Below are 24,753 nucleotides of genomic sequence, written 5' to 3'. Positions count from 1 at the left end.
TCAACTTTACAGTGTCACTTAGTATGGATATGTAAATTGACTGGTTAGTACAAGAGGTGGTTTGAAAATAGTTTCCAAAATGATTCCATTTCTACATTTATAAAGTTTATAACCTTGAACCCTAATTTTTCAGCGAGGTAACAGTGATAATTATTTGTAGTTCCATTTTTGAACTATATTATACTTGGCAATATTAATGTAATTCTTGGGAGAGAATTAAATATAGAAATAAAGAAGCATATGGGCATCAAAGATATAAGATGATAAGAAAGGACCTTAACAAATTTAAGCATAGTTTATGTTTTGTTTGCTTTGCTTTCTTTTGTTTCATTTTTCAGGCTAATGTTACCTGTTAACGAATGATACATATGAAAAAGAAAAATAATTTTTGACTGACAAATTATGAATTTTGTCTTTAGAACTTTAAAAATACTTTAACTATGGAATTTCAGTTTTTTTTCAGGAAATGTTGGAGAATTATATAGCCATATAAGTTAGAGAAAACTTATAGTGGTACTCCTCCTATTTCCTCTCCCTAAAGAAAGGCTAATTTGTGTGATATACTGAATAAATGGTCATTCAGAATTTTCTTAAATATTTTTTTCTTGTGATATGGAACACATAATTTTTCTTGGCAGATTGTCTACTTGAGAAAACACTAATGGTTAATAAGCATTCATTTACATGTTCTCATTTTCATGTATAACTTCCTTAGATTCTTAGTCTTTTGTCATGTAACACTATTTCTAGACTTCTATTCAATTTGACTGGCCTCCCTGGAATTCCATCTAGATTTTCACAATTCCATGTAAACTTGTAACTAGACACCATATTCATTCTGTGTGAGATATGGAGCAAAATAATCAGTTGACACTATCACTTTCTTTTTTATTAATATAGCCTAATATTACATATGCTTTTAAGCAGCTATGCTGCATTTCATTTCATATTGTATTTTTGTCAACCAAAACTTTCTTTATTTTTTTTCCACATAAACTGTTACAAGTCCAGATATTCCCATTTTATGTAATTGGTATATGGATACTTCAAAGTCAAATTATTATTCACCTATAAACTTCAATCTGCTGGTTCATTATCCTGCCTTGCTTAGTTTTCCAGCTCAGCTGTTGTCTAACCCATTAGCTTCTCCAGGGTGACAAAAGACGCTAGCATCTGTGTCCTGCCTCCTTTATTGCCCTGTATATTGCAGACAATTACTAAATACCTACTGGTTCAATGGAAACTGAAGGTCTATCTGGTCAATGACATGTGAGGGGAAATTTGCAGTGTATAGAGTTAGAAAGAAAATTAATACTGATGACATTGTTGAACTACAAGATCCTTAAACCCTGAACTAACATAACTTTGTAAGTTCATTTTCATGAGGTGATTTATTTCTTTAATATTTATGTCAGTTAGCAATGAGTTTTATGTTACTTCCAGCTAAAGCAAAAAAAAAGTTATAAATGACTGAACCCACACTATATAATAAGAATTATACAGAATATACCACAGAAGTTATATTAATTTTCTATTCTTGTATAACAAATTGTCACAATGTTAGCAGCTTGAAACCACACAAACTTACCATGTCACAGTTTCTGTGACTCAGGAGTCCAAACATAGGTTAGCTAGGGTCTCTCTTCAGGATCTCACAAACTGCACTCACAGGGTGTGAGCTGGGGGTACATTCTCATCTGAGACTCAAGGTACTCTTTGAAGAATTCCCTTTCTTATGATTGTAGGACTAAAGTCCCCATTATCTTGTTGGCTGTCATGTAGAAACTACTCTCAGATCTGAGAGTCTGCCTTCCTAACCACATAACATCTTCCACAGTGCTTCCCACAACATGGAGGCTAACTTCCTCAAGCCCAGCAGAAAAATCTCTTCTGATATTGACACGTCTGTCCAGGATATGTCCTTAACTCAAAGTCAAATGATTATGGGCCTTACTTATATCTTCAAAATTATTTCCTCATTGCCTTATATAACCTAATAATGTGGTATTCTACATATTTATAGGTCCTCTTAGCTCTCAATGGAAGGGATTATACAGGGTGTGAATGCTTAGAGATGGATATCTTAGAGTCATTTTAGAATTCTACCTACCACAAGAGTTATTTTGAGCATATTTTTGTTAACCTTGTTCATAAAGGTGTGAAAATGAATTGTTATAATTTTACCCCTAAGGAAATATAGTCCTTATATGTTATGGTAAGGCATACAATTGGCTACCAAAAGAATGCTTTTCTTTATTTAATGCTGAAGCAATATGAGATACTCTGAGTAATCTATTATGTGATGATTCGTGTTCTACTAATTGTATCCTTTACTGCATGTGTTATATTTGGCATGTTTGGTTAAGCAGAGAAATTTCCCATATAAGGTCTTATCTGAAAGTATCTTCCCACTGGGCAGAATAATAGATAAATTGTTACAGTCAATATTTCCTACTTATCACAGTTCATGGATTAACTAATTGTGTACTGTCAATACTGAATAGGCTATACTAGTAATTTGCTTTCATTGTCTTTTGATTTTTTTTCCTTGAACTCCATCCCAAAAGACTTAGGTAGATAGAAAGTAACCTAAAAAGTCACATGTCTTGGAATACTGACATTAACCATAGATCCCTCTTTTGAGCAAATTCACGGATTAAAAATTAACTTTAAAGTGTTGGCTTTTAATGGATATCAAAAAGAGACTATGCAATCAACACAAAGAGGAAGTATATGTAGTTTGTTTTATAGTTGTTCTTCATAGTATAAGATTTGGCAATATGAACAAGTCATTACACTAAAATATATAATCCAGAGACTTTAGAAAAATGTTTAATATTTAAAGACTCTTCCTATCTTTGTTAGATTAATAGTATAAACTGAAAAAAAAATCTTAAATTCTTATACTAGCATACTGACCTAAAATCTTGCCATAGTTTATATAGTGTATTGTCTAAAACATGGCAATATTTTTCACAGTGCTTAAATAAGCTAGTAGACTCAGAACATTATAAATATGCTGTATACAAATTTGAAAAGAGGAATTTCATTTTCTTCCAAATTATGCGATCAATTCTTCAAACTTCCTTCCAAAATACTGTGTCATGAACATGATGGGAAAAAATGTAACTACATCTAAATGTCTTTTTGAAACATGGAGTAAAACGGTTAGTATGCCTCCAGAATGGTAAAGAGGAGAATAATCTTTTGCAATAAAGTTGTTAGTGTAAATTGCATCCTTCCTTGTGAATGGTCACATAAAGTAGATTGTTGCTTAATAATTGCTAAAGCAGCAGCAAATTGTCTGTTACATGAAATCTAAAATCACAGTAAGATATTTATCAGTAGTTTAATGAATAGCATTAACAATTTCATAAAGACACTTTATTTATTCTTTAATATTATGTAACTAATATTATAATATTTTGATAATTTATTTTATAGTTGAATCATTAAAGCAAAGGTAAAAATATTCAAAAGCACCTAAGTAAGTATACTATTCATTTTACTAGATATATGAGTCTACTCAGGCTGCCATAGCAAAACCCTGTTGGCTGGGTAGCTTAAACAACTACCCAGTTTAGGTTCTCACAGTTCTGGAGGCTGGAAGTCCAAGATCAAGTTGCCAGCAGGTTGCTTTCCTCTGAGACCTCTCCCCTTGGCTTACAGATGGCCCCTCTCTTGCTGCCTCATCACATGGTCCCTCCCTCTGTGCATACAGGCCTCCTCTCTTTTCTCTCTGTGTATGTCCTAATATCCTTTTCTTACAAGGACTCCAGACAAAATGGATTAGAGTGTGTCCCAATAGTTTCCTTTTAACTTAATTACCTCTTTAAAGGCCCCACTGCCAAATACAGTAGCATTCTGGCATAGCTGGCAGTTAGGGTTTCAATATATAATTTTGGAGGACACAACAGTAGGTGTGAAACGTATGAAGACAAGTGATAATCATTTTTTTTCTTATGTATGCACTTATCAAACATGTTTTGTAGAGAGATGCATACCTATGTTTTCATGGAAAATTTAACTACAGTTTTTAAACAAAGAAATATACTGCTAGGTAAACTTTAGAACTTAGAGGAAATCAATAAGAAAATAAGAAATATCTAGGAAGCAAAAAAAGGTAGAATACCTCATACTAACACTTATGGAATGCAGTGAAAGAGGTTCTCACACAAACCTCTTAAATTATGACACCATTTTAGAACACAGAGAAAACAAATCTCCAAACTTACATTGAGAAATTAAAAGATAACACCATTTTAGAACAAAGAGGAAAAAATCTCCAAACTTATGTTGAGAAATTAAAAGAAAAAGTCATTACAGAAAATTAATAAAAATAAAATTTAAGTTAATAAATAGAACCCCTCAAATAATAGAAAGGGTAAATATTTTCAGAACCCTTTTCTTTAAAAGACCTATCAGATAGACAAGTCTCTTGGGAATCTGATTTTAAAAAGGAAAAAAAGTAAAATTTGATCAGCATAGGAATATGAAGATAGACTGGCACATAGAAACAGGAGATAAAAAGAACACTGCTTAGGACAAATTTGATAACCTAAAGAAATAGATGATTTCCTAGCAAAATATCATAATTGATGTACAAATTACTAGAAAAATTAGGGTAATAATTCAAGAACTTACACTATCTGATAGTCTCATAGCAAGTACTCATTGAGAAAATGTATAAAAAGCATTTAGCATTGTGTCCAGTGCATAAAAGCACTCAATTAGTATTTACTATTATCTTTGGAAAATATGAGAAAAAATGACCAGCATATTTCCATGACTTATTCATATCATGTTATCATGTATCTCTCATTTTCCCTTGTGATACTCGAAATATTATTTATTTCTAAATGTAAGAAATTAATTTTCAGTGGAGTAACTTTATTTTTGTCCTTTTGTTTCTTATGTCAATGGCTTTATTTTCCAAGGATAAGATGATTTTGCACTTTGGACGCAGACACGTGCTTTTCTTATTAATAGTCCAAACATGGACTAAAGAGCTCTTTCTTTTAAATAAAGTTCAGAAAGTATTTATTTTTCAAATGGCTTCTTGTGTTATGTGCTGAACTCGACAAAATAGGGGCTTCCCTGCTTTTTAAAGGTCCTAAAATAAGGAAACAGATATAGTTAAAACAGTCAAAACTTTTCCCCTATCAACTTATAGGGTTAATTTGGGAAGTCAGGGAAAAGTTTAAATTGAATTCCAAATCATTGAATTATTATGATATTCTAGGATATAAAGAGAAAGAAATATGGGAAACAAATGTGAATCAAATTATACTTAATGGAAAAGAGTAACCAAATAGAAACAAAAACATTTAAACCTAGTAGCACGGGAATTCAGTTGTATCTTCCTTTATGGAATAGGCGAATTCCAGTTATTTTGGTTATAAATTTCTTAATTTCTTCTGACATTGGTTATGAAATCAGAGATGCTTTCCTGCAGAGAATAACTCCTATTAGACAAATTTGGGGAATTTAGCAAGAAAGACCAAACAATGATGAATACTCAAGAGCAAGCTGAGTTATGGAATACCAGTAATGCAAGCCTTCCTGGGGGGTGTTACTCACTTAATTGTTAGATTTTCATTTGTGCAAGTTTACTACTTTGCCACGACATACTGATGGTACAATTTCCCTTTAGGTATCATCTAATCCCTGAATTGTCACTTACACTAATTAGGTCATCTTACCAAATGCACAAAACCAGTATTTTCTAATATTGTTTCTTTTAACCACCTTTTTCTTGAGACCTAGAAATTCCATAGCAGATGTCACAAACTGTTTTCTCTCAGACCAGAACTAGATAAAGGTTGTAATATGTATGATATAGATATTAAGATAAGATGTAAAGTTGGCACTGGTAGTAAGAAAAAGCTGAAGGTCTCTGGGTGTTCTGGAGCTTTGGAACGTTCAGTTCATGTTTCTAGATAACAACATTTAGCAGACATGGGTGTGGGGAGGGCATAGGGTTCCTTTTAGACAGGATACAATCTTACCAATTTGATACAGATTCACCAATTATTTGGCTCACCCCATTTCACTCATTTTTATTAACTGGGCACTATGTGCATTTGAAGTTGTGACCCCTACTTTAACCCAATGCTGAAGAACTCACTGCTGTACAATACTTTTAAAAGGATGTAAAGAACGTTTTACTTAATCCTTGATATCTGTGTATTGCTTTGCTGATCATTTACTGACTGCTTGTTATGAGTAGATTTTGTGCCATGCACTAGCAATAAGGAGAATGATAAATGACACACTTCCTCTGGCCTAGAGGAGTTTGTAATGTGTGGTAAGAGATATACAAGGAGGAAATGCTGTGGAAAATGCACCCACAGGATGCATTTGGAACCCAGAGGAGAACTATCTAATGGAGATGGCAGGGAAGGCAATGTGGGGAGAAACTGTGTCTTAGAGGATGACAAAACAGTAACATAAGAAAATTAAGGAACCTTAAAAAGCACTTTGAGCTCCAAGATTTTCATCATATTATCTAATTTCAATTCCCTGGTGCTAAAAATTTTATACAGAATTTTCAACCATGCATTTTAATTCCACAAAAATTACTATTTTATCATGTAAATAAAATCATTTTAATTAGTTTTTGTATCAAGTGGATTACTATTGGATCATGATAAATGCGTATGCCTGTGTAACACAAAACTCTATAAATATGTAGAACATTACAGATGTCCAGAAAATTCCTCCAGCCATTTTATGTGTTGGCCAAAAAGTTCATTCGGTTTTTAAATAAAAATAAAAGACATTTTTTTTGTTTTCACCAAGAATTTTATTGAACTACATATTCACTGTTTTATTCCTCTACTTTCTGCCATTTTGAAGACAACTTCAAAATTCCATCTTCCCAACACTTTTTATCTTTTTGAGCAAAGAACTGTTCCAGGTGCGTTTTTTACAGCCTTCTAGGGAATTGAAATATTTTTCCATTGAGAGAAATTGTAAAGACTGAAATAAATGGAAATCTGAAGTTTCAATATCTGGTGAATATGGTGGGTGAATCAGAACTTCCCAGCCAAGCTGTAACAGTTTTTGCCTGGTCATCAAAGAAACATGTGGTCTTGCATTATCCTGATGGAAGATTATGAATTTTCTGTTGACTAATTCTGGGCGCTTTTCATCAAGTGCCACTTTCAGTTGGTCTAATTGGGAGCAGTGCTTGTTGGAATTAAATTTTTTGGTTGTCTGTAAGGAGCTCATAATAGAGGACTCCCTTCCAATCCCACCATGTAAACAACATCACCTTCTTTGGATGAAGACCAGCTTTGGTGTGGTTGGTGGTGGTTCATTTTGCTTGCCTCACTATCTCTTCTGTTCCACATTATTGTACAGTATCCACTTTTCATCTCCCGTCACAATTTGTTTTAAAAACGAACATTTTTTCTTATGTTTCAGTAGAGAATCACATGCAGAAATACAGTCAGGAAGATTTCTTTCACTTGACTTATGCAGAACCCAAACATCAAAGTGATTAACATAACCAAGCTGGTGTAAATGATTTTCAATGCTCGATTTGGATATTTTGAGTATGTTAGCTACCTCACACGTGGTATAACGCTGCTTTTTCCAAATTAATGTCTTGATTTGATCCACTGGTCTCCCCGACTGTGGATCATCATCCAGCGAGAAATCTCCAGCATGAAACTTCACAAACCGTTTTTGACACATTCAATCAGCCACAGCACCTTCTCCATACACTGCAAAAATCTTTGTGTTTCACTTGCATTTTTACCTTTCTTGAAATAATAAAGCATAATATGCTGAAAATGTTGCTTTTTTCTTCCATCTTCAATATTAAGATGGTTACACAAAAATTCACCAATTTTGATGTTTTTTGTTTTTTTTAATGCATACGGATATGACAGCTGTCACAATACAATCTAACGAAATTGTTTCAAATGAAGTTAAAGACAACTACGCTTCTGGAGCTCTCTTATGGGAAAAACCGAACCAACTTTTTGGCCAATGATACATTTGAACCCCTTCAATTATCTCCCAGATATAACCACTGTTTTGAAGTTCTTTTCCACCACTTGATTTATTTGCTCTAAAATTTCATATAAATACACTATATCTATTACATAAAAGATCTTTCAATCAGTATAATATTTCTTAGGAACATTCATGTTGCTGCATGTATCAATAGGCTATTCATTTTCATTGTCATATACTATTCCAATGAATAAAGATATCACAGTATATATCTATTCTCTTATTATTAGACCATTACACTGTTTTTGTCTGTTATGAAAAATTACCATGAACATTTAATACATGTCTTTTTGTGAATATATTTCATCCCCCTTGGACAAATGATAGGAGTAGATTTGCTAGAAAGATGTATGTTTATTTTTGTAGCAAAGTGTCCTGTATTTTTCAAAAGTGTTTGCTGATAAAATATTCTATTAGTTTATTTTAATGTCTTTATTTGCTTCACTATAAATAAAGGATATTTTGGCCATATTCAGAGCTCAGGATTGACAGGTGTCTGTTTAATTCTTCAAGTGTTTTGACAGTTAAAAAAATTAGGTACTATCTTCTAGCTCCAATAGTTTTGTGTAAGAAGTCAATAAAATTACCATAAAACTTAACAACATTCTAAAATATTCAACATATTTTAGACTTGGCCTCCAATGTGGAGACAATTCAACCAGGTCCAAGCCTCTTAACTAATACCCTTTTTAAAGCCTTTTATTTTATAGTAATTTTAAAGTAACAAGAAGTTGCAAATATATTACAGAGGTCATATGTACACCCATCACCCAAATTCCCCCAGCAGTTACATCCAAGGATAGTACTATAGCAAAATCAAGAAATTGATGTTGGAACAATGGATGTGTGAAGTTCTCATTTAACATATGTGTAGATTTCCATAATCAAGTGCAGAACAGTTGTATCACTAATAAGATATACTGCTGTATTTTACCAACTTGAGTGAAGTGTAGAAAACTTACCTTCCTTTAAATCACTTTGCTTCCCCTGTTTATAAACAAACTGTCTTAAACATTTCCAGTATATACATTAGGATTCACATTAGACAATGTACCATTTGCTTCAGACATAATTTAGCAAACTAAAGAGAAAGAAAGTCAGTTGAATTTACCCATATATTTGCAGTTTCCATTTTATAATCTTCCTTCCTCATATTGCAAGACTATTTCTTTTATTATTATTTCCTTTCTGTTTCAAGAAGTCCCTTCAGCATTTTAAAAAGTAGATCTGCTAGTGACAAATACTCTTAGTTTTCCTTCACCAGATGATGTCTTTATTTTCTCTTAAATCCTGAAAGATAATTTTGCTGGACATAAGTTTTGGGGTTAAAAGTTATTTTCTTTCAGCCCTTGAAGATCTTGCTCCACTTCATTCTGGCTCCATTATACTATTCCGATTAAAAAAAAAATCTACTGCTGTGTAAATATTGTTATGCCCTTAGAGAAGCTGTTTTATTCATTGATTTCAATATCTATTCTTTGCATTTCTTTTATAAAGTATGACTAATTAAGTTTATGATGTGTCCTGGAATGGAATTGTTTGAAATTATCCTTTTTCGTGTTCATTCAGTTTCATGAATCCATTTAAATGTTTTGCTAAATTTGGAAACTTTTCTGCCAGTTTTCTTCAAATACTTTTTTTAACCACATTGTCTTCCTTTTTTCCTCTGTGATTTCAACAATGCAAAAGTTAAATATTTGGTTATAGTCCCACAGGTCCCTGAGGTTCAGTTATTTTCTTTTTCAGTCTAAATTCTCCCTGTTTTTCAGTTTGGACAATCTTTATTTTCCTGTCTGCAAATTCACTGATTGTTTTCTCTATCCCTTTCAGTCTGCTGTTGAGCTTATCCTCTGAGTTTTTCATTTCACTTATGTTTTTTTCCATTTAGTTGTTCATAGTATACTCTTATGACTCTTTGTATTTCTGTGGTATCATTTGTAATTTCCCCTGTTTCATTTATAATTTTATTGATTAGGGACCTTTCTCTTTTTAACTCAGTTGGTCTAGCTAAAATTTATCAATTTTGTTTCTCGTTCAAGGAAAAATCTCCTAGTTTTTAAAATAGTTTCTACTGTTTTCCTGTTCTCTATTTCATTTATTTCTGCTCTAATCTTTATTATTTCCTTCCTTCTGCTAACTTTGGGCCTAGGTTGTTCTTCTTTTTCTAGTTGCTTAAGAAATAGAATTAGGTTGTTTATTTGAGATTTTTCTTGCTTCTTAATATAGGCCTTTATTACTTGAACGTACTTCTTAGGACTGATTTTGCTGCGTCTCATTAGTTTTGGTATGTTGTATTTCTAATTTTGATTGTCTCAAGTTACTTTTTATTTCTCCTTTAGTTTATTCTCTGATCCATTGGTAGTTCAGAAGAATGTTATTTAATTTCCATGTATTCATGAATTTTCCAATTTTCTTCTTTCTAGTTTCATAGTAGCCAAAAGAAGACACTTGGTATTATTTCAGTCTTCTTGAATTTGCTAAGACTTGTTTTTTGGGCATATGGACTATCCTAGAAAATGTCTTATATACACTTGAGAAGAATGTGTATTCTGTTGTTGTCAGAATATTATTCATATGTCTATTAGGTCCATTGGTCTATAGTGTTGTTCAAATCTGCTGTTGCCTTACTGATTCTCTGTCTAGATGATGTCTCCATTGTTGAGAATGGGATATTAAAATCCCCAACTGTTATTGTATTTCTCCTTTAGCTCTGTCAGTTTTTGTTGTATCATTTAACTGCTCTGGTGTTGGGTGCATAAATATTTACTAATGTTATATTTTCTTGATGTATTGACCCCTTTATAATTATATAATGACATTTATTATCTCTTTTTTACCATTTTTAGTTTAAAGCCTGTTTTGTCTGATAGAACAACCCCTGAGATTTTTGTGTTGCTTTTTGTTTTGCTTTGTTTTGTTTTTGTGTTACCACTTGCTTGAAATATTTTTTTTCCATCCCTTTACTCTCAGTCTATATGTGTCTTTAAGGCTAAAATGGGTCTGTTGTAGGCAGAATATCATTGGATATTTTTGTTTTTATCCATTCATTCATTCTATGTCATTTGATTGAAGATTTTAATCCATTATGTTTAAAGTAATTATTAATAAATAACAACATATTTTTCCATTTTGTTAATTGTTTTCTGGTTGTTTTGTAGATGCTTTGTTCCTTTTCTCTTATCCTCCTGTCTTTTTGTGTGTGTGTTGATGTCATGTTATCAGTATGCTTTTACTTCTTTATCGTGTTCATTTGTGTAATTACTCAGGTTTTCCCCTATGGTTACCATAAGGCTTACATAATATATCCTAAAATTATAACATTCCATTTAAAATTAATAACAATTTAACATCAATAGAATTTCTAAGCTTTATTTCTCCCCCTAACATTTTAGGGTATTGATGTCATAATTTACATATATTTTTATATTATGTAACTAATATCAGATTATTGTATTACTACATTTCTTAAACTTTTAAACTAGAGTTGTATGTGAATTATGTACTACATTCCCCCTGTACAGAATCCAAATTTGTCTATATGTTTGTCATTGCCAGTGAGTTTTACACTGCCTTCTCATTTTTTTTATGAGGTTAATTGGCATCCTTTTATTTCCACTCAAAGAACTTCCTTTAGCGTTTCTTCTAAGGCAGGTCTATTGGTGATGAATTCCCTCAGCTTTTGTTTGTCTAGGAAAGTTGTTATCCCTCCCTTATTTCTGAGCTTCACCAGATATAGTATTCTTGGTCAACAGTTTTTTGTTTTCTTTTCTTTTCTTTTCTTTCTTTCAGTATTTTTAATGTGCCATCCCATTCTCTTCTGGCCTGAAAATCTCTGTTGAGAATTTCACTGAGAGTCTTATGAGGGTTCCCTTGCAGGTAACTTCTCCCTCTTCTCTTGCTGCTTTTTAAATTCTTTCTTTGTCTTTGACTATTGACAATTTAATTGTAATGTGTCTTATGGTCAAACTATTTGGGAGCTTTTGGGCCTTTTGGATCTGGATTGTGACATTTTCAGCTGTTATTTCTTTAGATATGTTTTCTGTGCCTTTCTCTTTCACTTCTCCTTCTAGAATTTCCATGATGTGAATATTGTTTCTTTTCACTGTGTCCCATAAGCGCATAGGTTTTCTTCACTCTTCTTTATTATTTTTTTCCTTTTCCTCCTCTGGCTGGGTAATTTCAATTGTCCTGTCTTCCAGGTGGCTGACCTTTTCTCCTGAATGGTCAAGTGTGCTTTTGAAGTTATCTATTGAATTTTTCAGTTCAGTTATTGTATTTTTCATCTCTAGGATTTTTTTAATCATTTCTATTTCTTTGCTGTTTTGTTTATGCACCATTTTCCTAATTTTGTTTAGCTGTATGTGTTTTTGTAGTTCACTAAACTTCTTTAAGAGAATTATTCTGATTTTTTTTTTTTTTTTGGCTGACAGTTCATAGAGCTCTATTTCTTTAGGAGCAATTATTTGAGCCTTATTTGATGGTGTCATATTTACCTGATTTTTTATGATTCTTGATTCATTTTGTTGGTATTTGTACATTTGAGTAAATGGTCTCCTCTTCCAGACTTTGTGAGTTTTCTTTGGCAGTGACAGTTCTTCACCAGTCAGCTCTGCTTAGGTTTCTGGACATGTCTGCTGGTAACATCCTTGGACAGGTGGAGCCTGTTAATAGAGTCTATTTTTGGAAGAAGCAACCACTTGAGCTCTGAGTTGAGGGTGGGGTGTGCCACTGTCTGAGAACAGCTGGATAAGACTTCTGGCTTGGTTCCCTGGCCAAGTGAGGCAGTAGTATGGGTTTCACAGTTACCTGGATTCTCTGGTCAGGCTTGCTAGATGGTTGGCACTGGGTGCTGTACTTAGCAGTAACTGAGGTTATGGATTAGATTCCCTGCCCTGACAGGGCAACAGAATGAGACCTAGGGCCTCCATGACTTACTGTCTGTGGGCCCAAATAAGGCATGGTGTGCACTGAAAATCCTGGTTATGTGAAGTTTTGCTTTCCGACAGGGGAAGCCATGGGCTGTGCTCTCTGTTCAAGTGTCACTGTAACAGGGCTGTTGGATGGGCTATGCAGTTTCCTGTGTGCCCTGGTAAGTTTCCTTGGTTGGGCAAGCTGAACTCACTTATTGCAGGACTGTGAATAAGTTTTCCTACTTGAGCTCAGCAGGAAAATCAGCTTCAAGACCATCACTCTGTGGTCTTGACTCAAGTTCCCTGGCTGGACAGGGCCACTGGATTTGTTCTGGGGGCAAATAGCTCTGCTCACTTGCCCCTCAGCTCAAGGGTTTCTAGATTATACGGTTACAGATGTTCTTACCAGCCCTTCCTTCAAGTCAGGCTGGGGACCATGCTCTGCAGCAAGTTGGGCTATGTGTCTGGCTTCTGCCTGGGCAGAGCTGAGAGGGCCCACTTAAGGCAACTCCTAAATTCTCTCCAAGAGGCTTTCTGGTTAGGAGGGGTCAGTAACCATAATCTGTAGTGGGTGGGGCTGTGACTCAGCTCTTTTGCCTGGGAGTGGACAGACCAGGCTGCAGAGCCAGAAGAACTCCTCCTTTGAGTACCCAAATTAGACCAACCCACACCTTGCCAAACCCCCTGGCCATACTGTGCCAAGGACATGGTTTTGCAAATGAGCAAACCCTCTGATTGGGACTCCTATTTGAACTCTGCAGGCAGGAGTTGGTCTGTCAAGATCTGAGTGCTGTTTGTTGGAAACTTCTGCCTCCTTCTCCTTCTCAATTATTGGATTCCCATTGGATGAGCCCCACAGATTCTCCTGCAAGTGACCCACAATTGTGGGTGGCTGGATATCACTCTGGGCTCTTTTTTTCCCACTGGAAGAACCACTGTGGCTTCAGGGGAGACCTCTCAGCAAGGTGCCACACAAGCCTGTGAGAGGGGCAGTGCAGTCAGTGAGTAGGCCTTCCTCTTACACTTCAAATGTAATCTGTCTTCTCTCTGTGGTACAGGAGGGTGCTTTAGCCTCACTCCTGAATTCTAGGATTCTCTTAGTGGTGTCTTGTTCATGAATAGTTGTTAGGTGTTTTGCTTGTGATGGGGTAGTAAGGTCAGGAATGACCTAAGTCACCATCTTGGTGACATCATTCTCTCTAATCCTCTTAAGATATCCCTTATATCTCTTCCTCTTTCTCACCTTTCAAATCTCACCAAATCCATCACTAATCCTATTTTACCTCCATATTTTCTTTTACTCTATCTACCTCTCTTCCTTTCTTTTCATTTATTTATGTTAAGCTGCCATTGTCATACACATGAACTAATCTAGCAGCTTCCTAACTATTTCCCTTAGTTTTCCCCTGTCTTCAGACGTTTCCTTTTGTATACTGAAAATTGAATTTTCCAAAAGACAAATCTGATCTTTCACTGATTTTCCACTCCATCCCTGGCTTGAAACATTTCAATATCTTCTACTGACTTAACATAGAATGGGCATTGTAACATGGTCCCCAGTTTGATCATGGCCTCACTTCTCCACCTCACCTCAAACAGCTGCTAGCTCTCTCTCACTTCCTTCAACATACTATGAACTTGAGGGCTTGTTAAGATTGTTTTTTTCTGATTGTGTTGGCCTCCTCATACCACCCTTTCTCTAAGTCTATACCTAATAGAGTAACTAGGATGCTTCATAACTATCCTCAGAGAGATTAATTAGAATAAGTTCCTTCATTTTGGGTCTATGGTACCATCTAGCTATTCTTCTTTCTTCTTAACCACAGTTATTCTGTTTATTCATTTGGGTCATTATTTGCTTGATGCTTATCTTCTTACCTGAACGTTTAATTCTATGAAGTCAGAGTTCAAAAGACATTTTTGATCTCCTTCATCCATGTATCCTGATGGCACATACATGGTGCTCAATAAAATTGTGTTGAAGTAATGAAAAAATACATTATTGTTTTGATATTTGTGTGTCTGGTAACACACTGTGATGTTTGCTGTTTTGATATAGATATGTCTTTAGGATATTTATTTTCCATCTTGTATGTTAAAGATATTCTTTGCCATTTGACTTTAATTCTGCTTACCACATTTTTGTGTTAATACAGTAAGTTTATCTCCTGAAATATGGCAGATGTATGATAAATATTATAGCATGCTAAAATACTGCTTTTCTGAATATTTTCATGGTAAACTACAAGTTTTTTTTTAAGTAACTCAGGTATTTCTATGATTAGAGAAATAATTCTAACTATAATAAAATGCTTGCAATATAGATGAAAACATTTCATTAAATTAAATATTAAACATAAAGAGATATTTTTTAAATGCTTGAAACTTTTTTAAAGTAGATGCTTGTAGCTTTCAGTCTGACTTGCACCATGTTAATAATCTACTTCAATTAAAAATGTCAAATACAGTTGACTTATTACTACTTGCCAATTTATAATCTTTAAGAAAGTTCATTCTTATTTAATTATACATTACTGTAAATCTATATTACCTAATAATTTTATATGCATCTAATTTACATATTTCCCTGTAGGTAACTTATTTAATTCATGATGAATACTTTAGTGGTCCAATTTTTCTAGTAACAGATAAAAATTGTTCAATGTACAGCATATATATACATACATGATTCTAGGAGAAGCCTGAATTAAAAGGAAATATTGACTTGTCTTTATTTTATAGTTCTAGTGCTAATGAATGAATTGCTTAGAACACGTATCTATGTATTTATGAAATTTAATATTTACATTAAGTTCACATGTAAAAGATTCAAAGTATATTTGTGATAGATCATGTATTATGAAAGTGTTAAAACAAGTTCATGAGAGTCTGTTGCTGGTCCACAATTTCCAAATAGTTAAAGCCGATTTTAGAGTAACTAAGAAATATCAGACAATTTGCATTTACAAAGCTCTTTTCCAGCAAGCATCCCAGAGATCTGTGTATAATCAAATAAAATCACAATGAATGGTTAGCACTAAAATTCCAGATCAAACAAAATTACAAATAACAATTAGTGCCAAAATACCAAATTAAACAGCCAAACACTGATTCTAGGTTTTTTTGTTTGTTTGTTTGGTTTTTTTTTTAATGAGTGAGATATGCCACTTTAATTTTAACTAACATGCAATTTAAAAGTCTTGGAATCTTTCTGATGAAAAATTTTATGCTAAACTCTGCAATATTTTGGAATAGCTTGAGAAAAATAGGTATTGACTCTTCTTTAAATGTTCGGTAGAATTCATCTGTGAAGGCATCTGGTCTTGGACTTTTGTTTGTTGGGAAAGTTTATATTGTCACTTTAATTTCATTACTGGTAATTGATCACTTCATCTTTTGTATTTCTTCCTGATTCAGTCTTGGGAGATTGTACATTTATAGGATTTTTTCAATTTCTTCTACATTGTCTATATTATTGGCATATAATCATTCATAGTAATCTTTTAGGATTGTATTTCTGTGGTGTCAGTGGTAATGTCACCTTATTCATTTCTGAATTTATTTATTTGGGACCTCTCTCTTTTTCCTGATGAATCTGGCTGAAGGTTTATCAATTTTGTTTATCTTTTCAAAGAGCCAGCTCTTAGTTTTGCTGATCTTTTGCATTATATTTTTTAGTCTCTATTTCATTTATTTCAACTATGATCTTTATTATTTCTTTCCTTTTTCTAACTTTCAGTTTTGTTTGTTCTTTTTTTCCAATTCCTTTTGATGTAAGGATAGGTTTTTTGTTTGTTTGTTTTGTTTTGTGTTTTTTTTTCTTTTGAGATTATTCTTGTTCCTTGAGGTAGGCTTGCATTGCCATAAACTTCTCTCTTAGAAGAGGTTTTTTTTTTTTTTTTTTTCTCATCTCATAGGTTTTGGATCATTGTGTTTTGTTTTCATTTGTCTCCAAGCGTTTTTTAATCTTTTCTTTCATTTCATCGGTGGCCCATTGGCTGCATAGTAGCAAATTGTTTAGCTCTGCTAAACATGTATTTGTTTTTTTGGCATTTTTTTTCTTATAGTTGATTTCAAATCTTATAGCATTGTGTTTGGAAAAGTTATTTGATATGATTTCAATCTTCTTTACTTTACTGAGACTTGTTTTGTGACCTAGCATGTGATCTATCCTGAAAAATGTTCCACGTGAACTTGAAAAGAATGTGTATTCTATTGCTTCTGGATGGAATGTTCTACATATATTAACTCCATCTGAGGTACTGTGTCTTTTAAGGTCAATGTTTCCTTATTGATTTTCTTTCTGGATGATCTGTCCATGATGTAAGTGGGGTGTTAAAATCCTCTACTATTTTTGTGTTACTGTCAATTTCTCCCTTTATGTCTGTTAATACTTGCTTTATGTATTTACATGCTCCTATTTTAGGTATATATATATATATATATATATATATATATATATATATATATATATATATATATATATATATATATATACTTACAATTGTTATACCTTCTTCTTGGATTTATCCTTTGATCATTGTGTAGTGCCCTTTTTGTCTCTTGTTACAGTCTTTTTATTTTAAAGTCTATTTTGTCTGATATAAGTATTGAAACCCTAGCTTTCTTTTCACTTCCATTTGCATAGAATAACTTTTTCCATTTCTTCACTTTCAGTCTGTGTGTGTCTTCAGACCTGAAGTAAGTCTTCTGTAGAGCGCCTATAGATAGGTCTTATTTTGTATCATTTAGCTACTCTATGTCTTTGATTGGACCATTTAGTCAATTTACATTTAAAGTAAATTTGATAAGTATGTACATATTTCCATTTTAACTGTTTTTGCAGGGGTTTTTTTCCAAAATTTTTTCATGTTTATTTATTTATTTATTTGGCTGTGTTAGGTCTTAGTTGCAACACATGGGATCTTCATTGCAGTATGTGGGATCTAGTTCCCTGGCCAGAGATCAAACCCAGACCCCTGTTTGGGAACATGGAGTCTTAGCCTCTGGACAAACAGGGAAGTCCTTGGCCATCTTTAGTTTTATGTTTACATTCCTTTATTTTCTTGTGACTATGTGTATCTCTTATAGATTTTTTGTTTGTGGTTACCATGTGATTTATATATAGTCAGCTAGTTAGCTAGCTAGATATACACATGCTTACTTAAATTGATGATTTCTTAAATTTGAGCACATTTTAACAAAACTACATATTTACACCTCCACTTTTAATGTTTTTGACATCATATTTACAATTTTTTGTTTTGTGTATCCCTTAACTACTAATTGTGGATATAGATGATTTTACTACTTTTGTCTTTTAACCTTCTTACTTGTTTTATAATTGGTGATCTACTTTACTGTATATTTCCCTTAACTATGAGAATTCTTCATTCATAATTTTTATATTTCTATTTGTAGATTTTTTTTCCACATAGAAAATTTCTCTCAAGGTTTCTTTTAGAGCCAATTTTGTGGTGCTGAACTATTTTAGTTTTTGCTTATTTGTAAATCTCTTTATTTTTCATTCAAATCTGAATGATAGTCTTGCTGGGTAGAGTATTCTTAGTTGTCGGGTTTATTTTTTCCTTTCATCACTTTAAATATATGTTACGACTCCCTCTGTCTTGCAGAAAATTTCTGCTGAAAGTCAGCTGAGAGTCTATGGGAGTTTTTTGCACATACTTATCTGCTTTATCCTTACACTTTTCAGGATTCTCTTTCAATTTGCCATTTTAGTTAACATGTGTCTTGGTGTTGAACTCTTTTGGTTGATCTTGTTTGGAACTCTGTTATTCCTGTACTTGGATGTTTGTTTCCTTTCCCAGGTTAGGAAAGCTTTCAGTTATAATCCTTTCATACAAGTTTTCTGTCCCTTTTTATCTATCTTCTCCTTCTGGAGCCCTACAATGCAAATGGTTATAAGCTTGATATTGTCCCTCAGGTCTCTTAAACTGCCTTCATTTTAATGTTTTTTTTTAAACATTTTTTTCTGTTATGCTTGGTTGATTTCCACTACTCTGTCTTCCACTTTGATCACCTAGTCTATCTGTATGATCTAAGCCAGACTGATTGGCTGTGGGTCCTGTAGGGCCTGGGGCTGGTCCAGCATGCCGCTGGACAGAGCTGGGGTTCCTGGTGGAGCACAAGACTGTGCCAATTCCTTCTAGTGTATTTTTTATTTCCGTTATTGTATTCTTGAACTTCATTTGGTGCATCTTTATATTTTCTAAAATATTGTTAAACTTTTTACTCTGTACATTCATTCTTCTCCCAAGTTTTAACCATCTTTATACTCCTTATGTTGAAATATTTTCTGGGTGGATTGCTTATCTCCATTTCACTTTGTTCTTCTTCTGGGGTTTTATCTTGTTCTTACATTTGGAACATTTTCATTTCTCACATAATTTTGCTTAATTCTCTGTGGTTATTTTATATATTATGTTACATTTCCCAAACTTGGAGAAGTGGACTTATGTAGGAGATATCCTACAGGTCCCAACAGCACACTCCCTTCTGGTCATCAGAACGTCATATTCTAGGGGATACCCCTATGTGGGTTGCATGGGCCCCACTGTGGGTTCATTGTTAAGCAGGGCTGGTTCCTGGCCCAGGTGTCTGTTTGGTCCGCCTAATGTAGATATGGCCAGGGCTGGTTCCAGCAGGCTTGCTGCAGGTCTCAGGTGGTCCTGGGTTGTTCCTGGCACACTTGAATGACATTGGGTGTCTGTACAGCTGGCTGTGGGGTGTATGGGGCCTGGGACTTGTCTTGGTTGCTGTTAGATGGTGCTGAGTCCTGGAGTGGCTGAATGTGGGGCCAGTGGTCTCTGTTTTGGTTTCAGCCCACTGATCAGCAGTAATGTGGGACCTGGTGGACCTGGGGCTGGGGCCAGCTGGCTGATGGATGGGGCTGGTTCCCAGCACTAATAGTATAGAGGGAGGACTCCAAAATGATGTTTGCCAGCTCCGATGTCCTTATAGTAGGAGAAGCTCTCCAACATGGCTGCAGCTAACATCTCTGTCCCAGTAGCTTCTTGCCTTTCCAGGCAGCTTCTCCAAGATCAGCAGGTGGATCTGATCCAGGCTACTTACTGCCTCTGTACTGGCTCTTGTAGTGTGTGAGATTTTACATGTGGCCTTTAAGAGCAGATTCTCTGTTTCTTCCAGCCTTCCAGGTCTTCAAAGCCAGATGTTTGAAGGACTCTTCTTTCTGATGCAGGACCCACAGGCTGGGGAAACCAGTGAGGGGTTCTGACCCCATGTTCCTTGTTGAGGATCTTTATAATCGTGATTATCTTCTCGTTTGTGGGTGTGCCTACCCAGGGGTGTGGGTCCTGATTATACCATGTCTCTGCCCCTCCTACCCAACTTGTTGTGGTTCCTTCTTTGTATTTTTAGTTGTGGAAAAATATTTTCTGCTAGTCCTCAGGTTGTTCTCATCTATGGTTGTAAAATTTGTAATTTTGATGTGCCCATGGGAAGTGGTGAGCTCAAGGTCTTCTTACTTCAACATTTTGGCCACTACCCCATATATATATATATATATATATATATATATATATTAATTTTGCTTTTAACATTTATTTTTCTCTAATTTGATGTCTCTTGCTCTTCCTTTGGATCATATTTCTGTGAACATATAAAATGTATTATTTCATTATTTAAAACTCTTATAATATGATTTTATATATATGTACATATATATCTAAATTATATATATATATATATATATATATATATATATATATATATATATATATATATATAAATCATATATAGTGGAGTTCTGAATGGAAAATATATTCTGTATTTTCTTCCAATATCCCTTCCTTGATTGGACTAGACACATTCTTTATGTATGACTCTATGGACCTTTCTTAATGGAAGTAAACTTTATACATTGAAAAAAGTTTTACCTCACTAATTATTAGGAGTTTAACATGTGGTGCCTAATTTATAAATAATTATATAAGACATACCATTAATCATGCTGTTATATAATTAGCAAGACCAGTGCATATTTTTAGATGGATAATGCTAAAATCATTTAGCGTTCTTCAATTTATAATTACATGTAGATTGAAAACATTGCAAATGATTACTGTATTGATTATCTGCTCTCTTGTGTGATTTACTGATTGTACATTTGGATTACATTTAAAATTTAACAGATGTTAGATGTTAGTTTTCTTTCATTTTTTTCTGAAAATGCACAAATGGAAGAAAATTTTATGTTGATTAAAGGAAGATAGTTTGTGAAGTCTTAATTTTATTTGTAATATGTAAGTAAATACAAATATTATTTCTGGAAATTCAAATAGTCTTCTACTTAGTGTACTATCTAGCTTATATAATCCCAATGTTGTTTTGTGAAAAATCTGTTAAATTACTGAATATTTTTTTCTGCCGAATGACTTAAGTAGAACTATGTTGAGTAGCTTTTCACATTATCATACACAACAGAATTTACTGATATTGTGATGGTTCTAGAACTAAGAACAATAGTATAAAGCAACATTTGGGGAAATGTTCCATTGTGTGAGACTTCCCCTGGCACAATATTCCTTCCATCAATTGCCAAGACCAGGTGCATAGCTAACAGCCTCAGGTCAGGATTCTCCAGAGTGACAGATCATAATTCATCCTTGCTAAAATCCAAAAGAGCCTCAATCCAAAAGAGCCTGTTAGCTAAATGTTGTGGGTTGAGAGAACCCAATCCAGCTCCTGCAGGGGATTCCTGAGCATCATCCCCCAGGCTTTTTGCAGTGGCAGCACCTTTTCATCAGTTGACATGATGTGCTACACTGGTAGGAGAGAAAATTTGGCACAATAAGTGATAGCTTCTCACTCTAAAGGTCCTGAGGCTCTGAATATATCCATTACTAGTACTTCTATACTTGACTGATTCCAAAGGAATCTTAAAGGGGTGCTTCTTTAAAATAGTTATTTGTGTGTTACACCCCAGACTTACCATGGAATGGGCTCAGAAATCTGTATTTGAATACTCCTTTTTGTGTTGCTGATGTGGTCAGCCAGATGCCAGTCGATTAACAAGCCCTTGGATGCTGTATGCAAGAGAGAATTAGATATGATGGAAAATTCAAGCAGCCTATGGGGATCCATTTCTAACTCTGGTTAGAAACCAGACATTTGTCGAGTCTAATAAAAATTGACATAAGAGACCAGGATGATATTTTGTGTTTATTATTGTTACTAATAACTTTCACATTTTGTTTCATTATTTCTAAAATAGAAACAAATTGAGCACATTGTGCTACAAGTCTTGTTGATGATGAAGATAGAAATGTTGAAGCCATAGAGAAGAGTGTCAGCATAACACATAAGTTAGAGCAAACCTTCGGGGGGAGAGTAAATGAGTTTACCCAAGGAAGAGTATAAAATTCTGTTTCTTAAATTCTGGTATATGTAGGAGAGCTTGTAAAAATTTGTGAATTTCTCAGTGTCTCACTAGTCTCACAAACCTGAGTCAGGTATAGTAATCAATATTTTATCATTTCACTGGGTACTTCCTATGCATACTTTTAAATTATAAAGCTATTGTAGATAATCTGCAGATGCAGTATGAACACCCCACCCCCACTCCAAATGTGATTCACATGTAGAGACTGATGAAGTCACACACATACCATGAGAGGATGAGAAGGTTTCTTACTTACACAATGGGGCTTTTCTGGGGAGAGAAGGGCAGGCCTCCTAAACAGATTAAAAAATGGATTAAGAGAGTAAGAAAAGAGGATTTCCTGTGGGTTTTCTTGTTGTTAGGGATGGAGTGGAGCTAGACTGTTTCTTGCATGGGAAGGGGCTTGCATGGCTTGAGCTTCTCACCTGTGTCAAAGGAGAGGATACTCAGGCTTCCTTATGAGCTTTCCAAGATGTGAGCAGAAACGGGACAGGGAAGACAAGGCTTAAAAGCAGTCAGAGGGCTTCCCTGGTGGCACAGTGGTTGAGAGTCCACCTGCCGATGCAGGGGACACGGGTTCGTGCCCCGGTCTGGGAAGATACCACATGCCACGGAGTGGCTGGGCCCATGAGCCATGGTCGTTAAGCCTGTGCATCCAGAGCCTGTGCTCCACAAAGGGAGAGGCCACAACAGTGAGAGGCCCATGTATCGGAGAAAAAAAAAGTCAGCAGTCAACCATCAAAAACTGGAGACAGAATCTTTATTACAAAAGTGTTAGTCTATAGTATTAAACAATTTAGTATAGAAATAATAGACATTATTCTTAAATTACATTAGTAAAATTAAAATGGAATTATATAATTAAGATGCCCATCATTTCTGTCATTAATATCTTAAACACAGATGCATATTCACTTAGAAGAATGAGTATGCATCATTCTTCTAGACAGAGGAAACATTATACTAAACAACCACAGAATTGGGCATAGGGAATGTCCATGATGCATTAAGTCATTTGAAACAGGCAGATCATCAACCATTTTTATTATCACTATATAGATGGACTATCTACCTTGGAAAATTATAATGCTATTCACTTTTCTTCATGTTTGTAAACATAATGTATTTTTCTACTTAAAAATATATATTTCTACTTAAAAAGGGCAAACAACCCAATCAAAAAATGGGCAGAAGACCTAAATAGACATTTCTCCAAAGAAGACATACAGATGGCCAAGAAGCACATGAAAAGCTTCTCAAAATCACTAATCATTAGAGAAATGCAAATCAAAACTACAATGAGGTATCACCTCACACCAGTTAGAATGGCCATCATCAGAAAATCTACAAACAACAAATGATGGAGAGGGTGTGGAGAAAAGGGTATGATCTTGCACTGTTGGTGGGAATGTAAATTGATACAGCCACTATGGAGAACAGTATGGAGGTTCCTTAAAAAAATAAAAATAGAATTACTATATGACCTAGCAATCTTACTACTGGGCATACACCTAGAGAAAACCATAATTCAAAAAGACACAGGCACCCCAATGTTCATTGCAGCACTATTTACAATAGCCAGGTCATGGAAGCAACCTAAATAGCCATCAACAGATGAATGGATAAAGAAGATGTGGTACATATATACAGTGGAATATTACTCAGGCCATAAAATGGAACAAAATTGGGTCATTTGTAGAGACGTGGATGGATCTACAGACTGTCATAGAGAGTGAAATAAGTCAGAAAGAGGAAAACAAATATATATTAACACATATATGTGGAACATAGATAAATTGTACAGATGAACTTGTTTTCAGGGCAAAAATAGAGACACAGATGTAGTGAACAAACGTATGGACACCAAGCGGGGAATGTGGCGGGGAGGGGGATGCTGGTCTTGGAATGAATTGGGAGATTGGGATTAACATGTATACACAAACATGTGTAAAATAGATAACTAATAACAACCTTCTGTATAAAATATAAATAAAATAAAATTCAAAAAGAATATGAAGGGGATAAAGGAGGCTGATAAACCCCAAATAAAATATGTTTAATTGTGACCCCTTTGGAACATTTTCTATTGTTTGAAAGTCAAGATTAATGCATTGCAAGAAATACTATGTCCTTTCTGCCCCTTAGGTTTTGCCCCAACTTAGACAAATGACCCTTCACAATTGTCCAAAGTGTTAATGCTTTTCTGCTGTTGTGGTGGAGGAGTGTGGATTCACTGAGATTTTAACAGATGGACAACCTCTTGTCTGATGGTGCACGCATACTTTATGATGGCAGAGAATATGATTTTCCCTCCACTGTGACTATTTGTGTTTTTAATTGGCTTGGACCAGTTTTGTACAAGAAACCTTTAAATCATAGTTGAATACAAAGGAGGTG

Source organism: Mesoplodon mirus (genome assembly GCF_964341445.2).
Source record: "Mesoplodon mirus genome assembly, chromosome: 10".
Taxonomy (NCBI): Eukaryota; Metazoa; Chordata; class Mammalia; order Artiodactyla; family Ziphiidae; genus Mesoplodon; species Mesoplodon mirus.
The sequence above is the reverse complement of the archived record's forward strand: the minus strand, read 5'-3'. Positions refer to the sequence as shown.